The following is a 14,740-nucleotide window of genomic DNA, read 5'->3' on the forward strand; positions in this document are numbered from 1 at the left end:
AAAACCCACTCAGCATTTCCTCTGCTACCTGCCAGTCCCTGCCTATGAATGTGATTTGAGGGAAATGAGATTTCCTCTTCATACCAAACGGGCTGATGACAGTTCATTGCAGGGGGATAATTATAAATGGTTTTTATATATCATTGACTGCTGTGATGGCGAGAGAGCGATGTGAGGTGTTAATACAGACGTTTAGCTCCATTATTCCACATAATAAGGCAAGTGACTACGCCACTGATTACCTCCTCTATCAAGACAGGACTTCACAACATTCACCAATCAGACACGCAACAATTGGTGGTAGAGCGAAATTTGCAATGGAGATAGAGAACATATAGACATTCTTTTCAGTTTTCTCTTTTGCATTTCCCTGTTGTGAATCACTGATCTCAACCACCAAACCACTGTGAACTCCAACAACCTCTCCCCCTCAACAAGTTTGTGTGCCATTCAGAATTGAATTAAGTGAGTCTTTTAAATTTAATTCAATTTGCAACATTAAATTTGATTTGAGGTAGTAAACAGGATAGTACAACCACAAGTCTTGTAAGTACAATTGAATAAAATGGTTCATTTGGGAATAAAATTTAAATTCAGAAAATATTCTAATTTTTAACTAGAAAAGCAAAGTTCAAAATGTTGCCTTGATAAAGCCTTGATTGAACTTTTGAAAACAAGTTTAAAACTTTGAAGTTTAAATAATAATTACTGTTAGAACGATGCACTATAAATAAAATCCATTTTGTCAGATGGATTTGAAAGAGTTTATCATATTCGTAGAAAATGTTGGCATTACATAAAAAAAAAACAAAGTCAACTTTAAAGGTATAGTGGAGGATTTTCCCAAATTTTAGAAAAGAACCGCCCTCTCCACTTTTTGAAAAAATGCACATGCGCAACACTCTACCTGCTTCCGAGAGGGAACGCCTATTAAACGTGTGCACGAGAAAGCATGCACGAGCCTAGTTCTCCTCGTGCACGCTCTGTTTACAAGTTTACAAGTTGCTGTCGGCATTTTCCAAAAGAAGATTTGCACTTTTTCCACCATGTCAGACTCGCCACCGGTAAGTGAAAATCTATTTAAAATTGCAAATTATAAACTAACTCAAAAACATTCATGCAAGACAAAATGTCAAATGCCCTTCCGTGTTTTATTTACTTATTATACTGATCGATTGAGTGAGGACTCAAGACATGATCTGCAATGGAGAAGTAGCTTGCATTTGTGTAATAAATACTATGGTGAACACATTGGAATTATCAAAAATGAACACAAGGTTTTAGAACATTTCAGCGTGATACCTTTTACCATTTGGTCATAAGGCTACTTTAGACAAATTGAGATGTTTACCCTGTCTGCGCGGTGCGTGACTTGTGCCAGGGCTAGCATCGCTAATCATAGCTTACATTAACTTTTACTAGCAGTGATTTTAAATGGATTTCTCCAAATAGCATGCCAAACTTTACCTGTCGAGTAGAAACTTCGCGACTGAGGCATCAGAAAGCGAAAACTACCTAGGGACGAGCACGTACGACGGCCTTACGTAAATATATCACCAGAATGATTGACAACTAGGAGGACCAATAGTCTTGATGATCCACCCGGAAAAAGAAAATCCTCCACTATACCTTTAAGGCAGGAGCAACTAAAAATGGCAAGATCTTGCACATTTGGTGGTTGTCATTTTAATGTAATGTTAATTGCTATGTTAAAATAACTTATTATGTATTATATTATTTACTATAGTATTATTTTATGTTTAATAAAAGGTTGAGACAGCAATTTTTTTCCATAAGTTACAGAACTCAAAAACTTGACGGAATCATCTTCAGGACTTTTGGGAATTTTCTCAACTCCTTTTTACAGGATGAATGGATGGATGGAAGGAATTAACTTTTTTGAGGCAGGGTGTGGAGGCAAACATCATTACCCAGAATTCCTGTATTTCCCATGCAACTTCCTGTGAGTTGTGGCCAGTTTAATTCAAATTCCAACTCATAAATTGAAAGCAAGCCATTTCTTCCCGAATTCTGCACAAACCCAAAACATCCTCAACCAGGTGCAGGTAGTTGCAACATGAAGACAGACCACTTCCCAGAAGTTCCCACAAAATAGACTGCTAACCGTCCTCTGAGTTTAGAAATATGCACTGAGATCAGATGAAACCAGAAGTGTATACATACACTGGGGAACCACTCTCAGACAGAACCCCAGCTACACACCCTCTGGCTTCATACCAGAGAAGAGGCTGTTATCTGCATTACAATATCCTGCTAATCAGCTCTTTTTGAGATAGGAGAGGACGTCTCCTGAGGATCACCGAGAATTTTGCTACAATTTCATTTTTTAGAAAAAGCAGAAGAAAATGTAAGAGCCACCCATGCATTGGAGCATTAATTTCCCATTTTTATTTCTGTAAATTTGGAGCCAGCTCCAAATTACTTTCCTATGGGGGATTATGAAATTAGAGCACCATTTTGAGGGATTAGGCTGGTCTTAAACCTCCTGTTTGAGGCAGCGGGTGAGGAAGCTTCTCTGTGCAATGCAGGAGTTCCCCAAAAGAAATACAGAGGGATGGAGAACAAAAGCAGTTTAAAACATTACTTGAAATGAAAAACAGCTCATTTATACAGCTTAAGAACCAGAGGGAGCGATAAACTGATATTAAAGACTTAAAAAAAAAAATCTGCACTTTTAAATTCAAATACAATATATGGCAATGCAAAAGTTGATCTATCCTAAATTATTCATGGTCTCTTAATCACTTGCTTTAACCTGAATATGCTCATGAATCAACAAAATTGCAACGTGTTAACAGATGGAGCCATTACTCCTCAGTGCAAATGTTCTTATTACAAAGCCAGACACAACATTTGGATTTTGCAGACGTTATTGACGACTTTTAAAGGGTTTGCTTTGTTAACAGTCTATGAAAGATTTTGTTTCATGAATTAATGTTTTGTCTCAAAGTTTTCAAGCCCAAATAAGCCATTTTTTTTTTATTTACAGTTATTGTACCCAGTGGGGTCTAAAACACAAAGCATCTGTTAGCATTCACATTCTCAATGGCAGTTGAAGTTGCACTGGTACAGGGCCATTTTATTTTGAGGACTGATCTGAGCTGTAAATGACATGTGACTGAAAACTTAAGTTTCATGAGCCCTTAAGAAAAGTATATTATAATATAATATAATAGGCCTATATAATGTTTTGTATATAATTTGTATATAAATAATTTTATTATTTTTTATAAATTGTAGTTATTTATATTTATTCTTATATATTATTTAGCCATTTTTATGTTTTCAATCCAAGTGCATTTATTTATTATGTAAATCTATTTCTTTATGTGCTCAAAATGTATTGAATGTTTTTTATTGGCCGAAGTTAAAGTTTTGGCATTTGAGGGTTTAAACGAAATATAATATCAATAATAAAAAAAAAAAACATTTCTCAATAAGCCACGCTATTTACAACATATATTTAGCTTATATTTGGCCAAAAATAGCTGATTATAATATGAGTTATCAACAATTCATAATAAAATTTAGTCACTTTTGAATGACTTCAAAATATCTACTTTAGTGAATCACCACAGAGAATTGTGGGTAATTATGTATAAGCACAAGTTAGACAGGTTGAAAACATAGAGGTTTGACACTTTTAATTCTGTAATCCCTACAATTACAGCTGGCAAAAAGGATTTAAGCAAGAATTAAAGGCAATCAATTTGTAGCTTGAGTAACAAATGATTCTTGAGATACAAGATGTGACTGCAGGGTAAATGAGGAGCGTCTTAAAGCCTGACATTTTCGTGTACAGCTCGGTTTTGTTTGCCTAAAGCAGTTAGTAGGATTGTTTGTACATAAATCTAGGTGGATGTGTATATTTGGACATAATTTTTGCTCCTCATACAAGCGAGCCAGTTTTATTGGTCTGCATTCATTGGCTTACTCAGAGATGACACCTCATTCTCAAGATCTCAGCTGCTGGGGTTTTTAATGCACTGCTAAAGGTCAGGTCATAATCACTCCTCTTTAGTCCTGCTTCCCATTTAATTGACTGTCTTCCACACATAAAGCCCACACTTCTCACTGTCTGATTATTGCAGCCAGCGGATACGTACACAGATTCATGAGATGCTATCCAACCTGCTGTCTGTTTCCTACAAGACCTTTGGGAAATGTCCATCCAGCTTAATTTCCAATCACAACTTGGAAGAGTATTAATAGACCTGCCATCCAGTATCGCTAGGCCTTTGCGAGCCATCTCTAATACAAACCTCCATAAAACATCTCTGATGGAGTTAGATCTTCTCTCCTTCCATCAAACAGAGAAAGGCGAGTCTGTATTTGAGGCTTTTTTGTCTATGTACTAACACAAATCACACAAAAGGTTATTGTCCCTCTTCGGCTCTGGAAATATTTCCTTAAGCTCACCTCGGACCAGGCAATTTCTCCTTTTTTTCTTCTTCTTTTGCCTTTGTTTTGAAGACAAAGGTGATGAATTTGGAGCGTGTGTGAAATGCCAGGCAGACAACGGCAGAGAACGAAGTGTGTCATTTATTCTCTCAGCAGGTGTGACGCGCCGGGCCTGGTGTGCGCCTCGGTCCATTGTCCTGCCGCACAGAATAGCCTCCTCTCCCCGGCCGCGCCAATCCCACGACAGAAAACTCGCAACAAAAGGTGAAAATGAGTGTAAATTGGAGTTATTTTTCCATCCTTTCCCTTTGTAATTTGAACACTTTTTATCTGCTGGAGTAACGCTTGATTTTTTTTATTTTTTTTACAGAAGGAGCTCGCTGACACCTTATTCACAGGGTTATGTGACAACGTAGGCTTCTGATTACTTCCAAATGGTGTTACGATGAAAACTGTAAACTTTGACCTGAAGAGCATCTTGTGACTTTCATGTTGTTTTTAGTTTATCTCTGCACCATTATCGAATTTAACTTTAACACCATTTAATTAAGCGTTATGATTTTGTGTCTAGTAGGCATATCTGTAAAATACAAAGTACCGCAAGACACACACTTTTCTTAAGTAGGACGTGCAGAGATCAGTTCACTGAAGCTCTGAATATCACAATGTTGAGCCACACCGATATGATTTGATTGGATTGAACCATGTTTGTTTAAATATATGTCCTTGGCCTTGTTCTATCATTCGTACATAAATGGTTCACTAGCTGTAATAGTAAACTGCTTAAATCTTTTAAATGTTTGTATTAACTGTTCAGCATGACTATAGTTGGCCATAAATTTATGTTGTATTAAATTCATGCATAAAATAGACCTGTCACACTTTATCTAAACCATTAATTTTAACTTACAGTATTTTTGTTGGGGGCCAAAAGTATGTCAACACACTCTGGTATCAACATGTAGTAATTCATACAAGCGAAGACTGAATGGGAGAAAATGCAAAGCACAATATGGTGAAATAAGTCCCATGTTCTAAATAAAAGAGCCAATTTCCAATTGGTAAAGTCATCGCGTCACTGCAGTTGCTGTTTGAAGCTCCAGTTGCCATAGAAACAGTCCTGAGACGTGCACATGCTCATTGACTGGACCAACCTGAAATATATGCATTTTTAAACGCTTTTTGAGCATAAGAATCAACATTAATGGGACACTTTATATCCAATTTTGTTATTTAATGTGAGTTTGGCAAGCAGTTTTTGAGATATCATATTTCGCCATTCAGGTAGCTAAGAGTTGGCCTTGCATGCCCGAAAGCATCCATCCATCTTTGACAAGTCTTTAGTCATTTTTTATTTTAGGGTCCAATTCTCACTATTAATTAGTTGCTTATTACTAGGATATTGACCGTTTATTAGTAGTTATAAAGCACGTTACTGCCTTATTCTGCATGACAATATTCTACATCCCCAATCCTTCCCTATACCTAAACGTTACAACTGCCTTATTAACTATTAATAAGCAGTAATTAAGTGTTTATTGAGGCAAAATTTGTAGTTAGTGATAGTGAGAATTGGACCCTAATCTAAAATGTGACCTATATATATATATATATATACGAGGCACACTGGCCTGTTAAAGTGGCGGGTCTAATCGTTCAGTATTTATACCTGATGGTATTTGGGGTAATTATGAATCACCGTTGCACCTACACCTGCACAAAGCAGCTATTTCCTCACAGAGAAACATTAGCTCATCTCTTTTAATCAATATGAAATATATTTGCCGCTTTTACCCACTAACAGCATATTATCATGTCGGGTTACAAATTAAAACGCCATGCCACTAACTGGCTGGGGAGGAGGAATCGGGCATCACAAAAATCTAATTGTTCCCATGACATTTTTCTTCAGCGGGACAATTAATTCTATCGGTCCACATAACCTTTTCCCCAAGTACTGTACAATGGCATTTTTAGTATTCATAATGAATGGACTGTAAGTGAGAGAATGGTTAAAGCAATCATTGCATTATTTAACAAACGTATTTAATTGGATTGGACAGAGGGAGTGTGTTTCTCAGTGACAACGATCATTGATGTTCTGCCTGATAATTCAATATTGTAAATGGGATTGTTTTGGAGAGAATACAATCTTCATGCATTACTGTACTTGGTGGCGGCATGCAAACGTCTTAAAGGCTCTTCCTCCGCCCCTCTCTTTTTCTTGCTTTCTCTGACTTTCAACATCCCGTTTAATGAAAGTCGAGGTTGAGTTGTATTTCAGCTCAACTGAATTTACAAAAGCAATTTACAGAAAGGGCTCACTTTGGCTACATTAGTGAGAAGCTTCCATCAGTCCGGGCCCCTCGGGGGCCGAGAAGGTGCTGTACATCCGTGTCTTAAACTGAGGTGAACATCCTAATTTATTAAGTATTGATCACCACAAATGACAGTAAGTGCTACAACATTTAGTGAGCAAATAACTGACAAATTGACAGACAATTTTCTTACATTTGGAGTCTTTAATGGCTTAAGTACACAAGAAAAAGACTATAAAAATATTATCAGCCATAGACCATGAGAAAAACAAAAATCCATCATGGCCATTACACTTTCCTCTTGACATTGTTAAATTACCTTAATGCCTTAAACAACGGACGTTCGGGCCTGTAATGATGCATTTGGTGAGTGTTTCTTACGTTTTGCACAAAAATTACATAGTTTTATTTGATTTTTTAAATGCAGCTTGTAATGCGATACGCATTATATGCGTGCTGCGATGCCATTATATAGTGTTAGTAGAAAGTACCTGAGATTGTATTGAAGTAAATGTGCTTAATCTAGGCCGGCTTAATCTAATTTCCATCAACAGCCATCTTGTTCCGGGCTGTGAGAGAAATGTTAATGTGACCTCATTAATCTATTAGCCCTGATGCATGCTCATAGAGGAGCAGGCAGATCGGAATAAATAATGCATTATTTTCACCAGGCAAGGCCCTCTGTAACCCGTCCCACCTCTAGGGCAATTAAAAGGGGTTAGAGTGCCTCCGCCGCACAGCTACGGCACGCGGAAGGCCAGGCACTTCGGTTGAGTATTCGCGAGTTGTAGCGGTATCCTCCAAGACCTTATTAATAACAGGCAGGAATGCATCCGAGCCGCTTTAGTCTTGACCTAAAGACTTGTTTATCCCCGTGGGGGCGCGCTTGTTGGGTTTTTCTGCTCTGTGCCAGGCGCTGAGGGAGGGGTTGCTGATTTTAGCTATTTACCATTGAGAGCCCTGCAGGAGCTATCGGGCTCAATTTCGGGCACCATCTCGTTTTCATAGAGGGGGTGTGTGCTTGGAAATATCTCTACTTGTTAGTCCAAAAAGGGCTTTCTCACATAATTATGGTCGCATACTTTGTACATGACATAATGTGCAGCAAAATGAGGTGACGGTCAGTTTAATGGTTGTTTTTATAGACCATTTTAGGAGTTTTAATTAAATGACAATTTCCTTTTTATCCCAAGTTCATGAGAAGGAAAAAGCACCGTTTTCATTTTTAACCAAACACGCCGTTTTCAAAACGAGCGCCGCCAAGTTAGGCATCAGCAAAAAAGCTGTGCCCGAAAATAGCTGTAACTTCAAGCTTAGCTTTTCAATAATTATAGCTTAGCTTTCTTTACTCATAAGAGATCCGGGGATTCGTACACTGTAGGAAAAGTTAGAAATAAAAAGTTGGTGTTAGCGTTGTATTCTCTCATGTTTCACTCCTCAAAAGCTGCAATTATGCTGTGAAGATCAGGATTCATACTTGGTTATCATGGGGATTGACTACACCTCCGGAGAGTTTCAGCCTAAATCAAAACTAAAAGATAAGCAGTGCTGTTTTTCTTATTTCTTTCAGTCTCTTTTGCACAAAAAAAAAAAAAAAAAAACTCCATGTTTCAAAGGGCTCTGGCATTGATTTGAAGAAATGTTCCTGTTTCAATTCCTATCTGCGTTTGAATATTGGCAGTTCATTCCACTCAGAGGCCTTAAGCTTGTCAGGGAGACATCATTATGGAGAGCTCGTTTTATTTTTTATTTAAAATGAATGCACTTTTATAATGGATTTGATTGGACAGATGACTAATACTGTGATCCGATCCGTTTCGTGGTTTTTTAAGGAGTCAACCATAAGCATTTCAGAAGAACAGAAGTCCATTCAAATTCCAACTGACTCCAATAACACTTATCTTAAAGCGTTCCTTTAGTCTGCCTTCAATACCCATGCAAAATATCATTCAACCTCAAAATTGCATTGAATGTAAAAATGAAAGACCTGATAATGTCCTTGAATGGAACAAGAGAGGATTTTTTCTGCACTTGGGTCAGTATATTTGAATAACATTAGAGAGCTCAAAGCTTGATTCTCTAACTTCAACTTTCCCCTGGCGAATTTAGTTGATATGTAAAATATTAATTCATTTATCTTCTGGATACATGCTTCGGCAAGTACATGCAGCCTCATTTAAATTCCAAAACCAGTCATTAAAGGGATAGTTCACTCAGAAATTAATAGTCTTTCATTATTTACTCACCATCATGTTGTCCCAAAACTTTTACTCCAATTCTTCCGTGAAACACAAAGAACATACGTTTTTTTTCAACCAACTATTCCCAATCGCTGTAAAAAGGATGCAAAAATGTATTTCCATACATACACATACAACTAGTGATCTATTTTTTAAGTGTTTTGTGTGAACAGACTGAAATTTAAGCTGTGATTCACAATGACCTACAGTCAGTGAATTGAATTTGAGAACTGTATGAGTTTGTGAGCAAACCATTGAGGCTCATTTTGTAAACTGGATCAACTTGGTTCATTGAAAAGATTGAAACGAGTCAAAATAATTTGAAGACCTAAAATACAATGCACTGTTGTTTTAGAATATTTTTTAGAAACATTTTATGATGTTCCTTTTTGAAGCTTGATAGTTCCTGTCCCCATTTACAGTAATCGCGTGGAAAAGAGCAACCACATTATGAGGGTGAGAAAGCAAAAAAAAAAAAAAAACGTTTTGCCATGCCAAGTGTTATTCATGTTAGGTTATCTTCCAATGATAATGTATGCTAGTTCTGGAAAACAGCTACAGGAAGTGATGATGAACACCCGACTCTCAGAGCACAGGGACGAGGCTAGTCACAGGAAATGGTTTGAATAATTGGAAATGTGGAGTCAAAATGTTTTTCTGAGAAGGAGGGGGTGGAGTGTAAGACATTGGTCTAAATACATTACGCAGCTAATGGGTTATTTCAATGCACACCAGGGTCAGGGGTTCGGGGGGGATGCGTTTAGTGAGGACGGGCAGACTTTTCCGATCATCTGTCCTGCTGGACGGACCCCAGGCATGGGGCTGCTGGACTGTCCCTTATGGTGGTGGAAAGTCTAATTTTCACGCCTAATTTCCTCTTCTAAAGAGCACTGAACAGACCTTGTGTCTTTCCCCCCCCATCACTTACAAAGGGGCCTTTTAGTTTAGAAAGAGAAATAACTTCTTTCTATCCAATCAAACTTTTGCATTTTGCCTTATTGTGCTTAAAGCCATCTTTAAATCTTTCCCGGCTCTCTTTTTAATATATCACGGTTATATATATTAATATTGCTTTGCAAAATGTAGAACGTCATTTGAACATAAATTCTGTCTCTTAGCATGCTGAGATTTCAACTAATCTTTGATATAATAGGATTTTTATTCCCCGCACTTTTGTGTTTGTTCAGGGTATAATTTGGCCGCCCTAAGTGTCACAATTTGAAGGCTTTTTTTCTCCCTGAGATAGCCCATGTGTCTGCATTAAGTGCTGGGGGGCCTGCATGGTATTCACTGGTTCAGTCTGAGATTTTTATTATCATTTTCAAAGCATCAAAGGTTTTCTCCATCCAAGCTTAAAGAGATGAAAGTTTGCCTTTGTTCCATCCTCACGACATTACTACCATGCATTAGAGTTCTTTTTATATGTGAAATTACCTTTTACATTCTCATTGAGAGAGCAGTCTATAATGCAATAGTTCCCTCACACGCTTTTTTTTATTACATAAAATTGTATTTTTCCACCTCCTAGGGAAGATACAATTCACTTTTTGATTTTTATTCTCTCTTCTTCTCCTTTCTAAGGTTCATAAGGCGATGCATTTTATGGTCACCACAGCCTTTGATCGGCTCTAATCTCAATGACAAACACTGCTTTGTTTGTTTCATGTGTCAAAACCAGGCTGTCTTTTGACTGATATGTTTTTACTATCAGGAAAGCAGGAATGGCCACTTAAAACATACTTTGAAGATACCACAATCCACCTTGCTTAAAAAGTACTTTAAACTTTAAATGTAGTCACTTTAATTAATTTACCGTTTTATAAATAGTATTACATTACATAAATTGATCAGCAAGCATAAAACTATTAGTCCAGTCTTCAGTGTCACATGATCCTTCAGAAATCATTCTAATATGCCGTTTTGCTGCTCAAGAAACAATTCTTATTATCAGTGTTGAAAGCATTTGTGCTGCTTAATATTTTTGGGGAAACCATTTTTTTTTTTTGATGAATAGAAAGTTCAAATGAACAGCATTTATTTGAAATGGAAATCTTTTGAAACATTATAAATGTTTTTAGCATAATTTTGTCATAACAATGTAATCTTAAACTATGTTTATTGTGAGAATATTAACTAAGATTAATCAATCAACACATCATGTAATTAATGTGATTTTTTGTTGTATGCTATTTTTAAGACGTCTTCTGTTTCTGCCCATTAATATTTGATTTTTCACATAAAAGAATCTTCTCATTCATTTTGCAAACTTTCAGAATCAAACTGCTGCTGTGAGTTCACAGTCATAATCTGAAGTGGAACCGACTGGTGTGTTTGGTGCGATCAGTGAAGTGTACTGGCCTGGTTTCTTACTGCTGATTCAAATGAACAGTTCTCTTTTGAATGCCCTGCGGATGAAATTAAAATTATAAAAAATTATAAAAAAAACAACAACTTGAATTTCATTCCCCTGCATAATGTAATTAATATCTTTTTACCCATGTGGAATTTTAAATTAAGATTTAAATTGGCCATTTAACATAGCCATAGGATTCATAATCCTGAGATGTCAAACTCAATTAAAGCTTTCCCACACACAAGGGATTTTCTGGACACACAATGAGAAACCAATCAAGATCTATTCCAAATTACTTTGCTGTCTGCGTCCATGATGGAATTGTCCACTGGGCAAATCCCCAGTGTCTGTGCGAGATTCATCTTTTACCTGAATGCTTGAGCTCTTCACGCCCGAGTCAGTTCCCTTCTTTCTTTTTACATATGCAAACAGGCCGGCGTCCCAGACAATTGCTCATTCCCCTCTCTTGATCACAGAGGCTTTAAGCAGCAAATAAGCAGCAAATGAAAGGAATGTTTAAGCGAGGCATAATTTCAAGAGCTGAGGAAGGTACAGCGGTAATGTGTTAATCTGCCCCTGTTAGATGAATCACCTCCAGGAGTGGGGAGAGCTGGGAAATGGAAAGATTGGGACTGACAGACTAAACCAGAGAACGAGCTGAATGTGAGCGCATCTGCACAGGCTTAAATATCTCGCTGGACTCTTCCTTATTAAAAGTAATGGGTGCCTGACCTTCTGCTGCAAACCTGTGGTTGCTTTAAAAATACTTACATTTAGTCTCAGTGCTGTAAATGAATGTTAAAAGGTGCACCAACTGAAGTAATTGTCTGTTTATGATGTGCTGTCATCTTGGATTTATACTGACACCTAGTGGTGTGGATGTACAGTAACATCATGCAAAAGCATGTTTTTGTTACCAGTGATGCCGTAGAAATACGCTATTTGCAGTTAGACATCATTTATATATTCTGTGAGTTAAAGTGTTTGATAATAGGGAGGTTACTGAGTGTGTAGTATTCAGCTGTGTAAAATAAAAGTTATTTGATACACTAAAAAGTGAAAATGCACTATACTTGTTAGTGAAATTACATTTGACACTGAAGCTTCAAAGCGCGTATCGAGTAAAAGCACAATTTCTCATGAAGCTCCGTGCCGGAGCGCGCATTGTTTTCAGGGAAACACGTGATCAACGAAAAACGAAGCCTCACTTTTTTCCAGTCACGTGAATGCTTCACTTTGCGTGTCGGAACGGATCGCCCCCCGGTGACTGGTCCTAGTATATGTCATAAACCCCGCCTCCCCGTGTTATTCAACGGCACTTGGGACCAACTAAACAATTTAATTACACTTCAAATATCTTTTTTTCCGAAGGTAGTTTCTGTCATTTCCTGTAGTTTTTATCACGCTGATGTAAATTCAAGTGTTTGTTTTTAAAATAAGTTTGTTTTTAGTTAGTTATTTGATGCTATAAAAACGGTGGTGGAACGTCATGATTGACAGCTGTGATTGACAGGTTCTCTGAGCGAAGTAGTCACTGAAGCACCAACAGACTTTTCGGGATCTTCGGAGGACTGAGGAGATTGGAGCTTTAAATTTAATATCTAAATTTCTATAATTAATTATTTCACACCGAGAGTGAGGGCGGGGCCTTGATTTCGTGGCTTTACTTCCTGCTGCTCACTACTGCGCAGGTCTGGTCCCGAAATTGCTACTGCGCAGACTCGAACCCCAAGATGTCAGCGCCATATCGGAACACTGGCGGCTTCACTTCTCACCAATGGAAGAGAGCGAAGGGGCGTCGTCCATATTTTTTTACAGTCTACAGGTTTACTACTCTACAGGTTTTTGGAAGTTTAATTCCATTTACTAACATTTTTTTAAATATATATAAATAAGCCTATAGCCTATGTTACATGATCATATATTCTGACACATAAACAGCATAGAAACCATAAAATAATTAGACCAACTTTTACTTAAACATTGCCACACTTTAATAAGTTAATTATATTATCAGAAAACTGAACATTTAGCGTTGTCAGGCTTTTATTTGTGCTTAATGGATAAAACAACAGCGCTGCGCACTCAGTTGCTCATAAACATGGTTGCTATAAATTTGACCAGCCACAAGGTGGCGCTGTTTTCGACACTCTTGACGCTTCGAATCTTTTCCCGAAACATGCAGGGAAAGCCTCAGTGCTTCATGAGGCTTCATTTGCCCATTCCTAATACTTGTGTCATCAACAGTTGCAAGGAACACAAGATGAAGATCAGGAACAACGTCTTGTCTAATAATCCACTCAGAAGGCAATACAACCAAGATACAAAAGAAACCAACCACTATGCGGAAACGTGACCAGACAATGGATGATACAAACACAGCAACTTAAATAGCAAGGCAAATGAGGGTAATTAATGACACACAGGTGAACTGAAAACGAATCATATCTGTTACCATGACAACTAAAGTGTGGCGGGAAAACTGACCAAAGGACAACACGTGACTGAGAAAAACAAACTAAAAGTCCATGAAAATGAAACTAACTGAACAGAACTGTGACAACTTGCAATTTCTTCGTACTTATTTGTGGAATTTCCTAGCAATTTCTGAGTGAAAATTATCTATACATAAATTTTCAGTTCAAGTAGATTATTGGAATACGTTTTACAAGAAAATACTATTTGAGTCTTTCTACACTGAAAAATAAAATAAATTTACAAACAATTACAAATATCATACTCCAAAATCGCTTCATTTACAACTTAGAAAAATATTTTGCATATTTAATTCAATGTGTTACTTGCCATTTCTTTGTAATTATTTATGACAATTTCAACAATTTCTGATTAAAAATGGTTTGAAAGGAAATTCTAGATTATCCTACACCAATTCTTTCATCTTATGTTCATCTTATGATTTAAGCGTTTAAAAATATTTTTCACATTTTCAAAAGTGCTCATAGTGCAAGTAGTTTTAACTTTTTAATTAAGAAAAAATACTGCTTTTCCAATAGAAATTATCTTTTTGATGAACCGAACAGTTTAACCTTCTTATCCAGCAAACTTCACCGAAGAGCCTGTATAAATGTTTTTATGTCATTAATACACTTTCAAGTGGTCATGTTCTAGTTAACGAGAAACTGTATAAATGTCCAAAGTGCTTTTTTTTCCCCTGAAATATCTACATCACTCAGCGCAAAACTCGACAAAGTGGTTTGGGCACTAAGAGTTGATGGGGCCACTCATCTTGTATTGAACTTCCCATTGCAATGGGCTTTCAAACTGAATTACAGCATGAGGCCCATTTATAGGGCACCTTCATGGAGTCCTGCTGTATCATATTCAATTGTATGATTCATTGACAAAATGCTTTTAAAAGTTCCTTACACTTAAAATTATTTTATTTT

Source organism: Rutilus rutilus (assembly GCF_951802725.1).
Source record: "Rutilus rutilus genome assembly, chromosome: 24".
In the NCBI taxonomy this organism is placed as follows: domain Eukaryota; kingdom Metazoa; phylum Chordata; class Actinopteri; order Cypriniformes; family Leuciscidae; genus Rutilus; species Rutilus rutilus.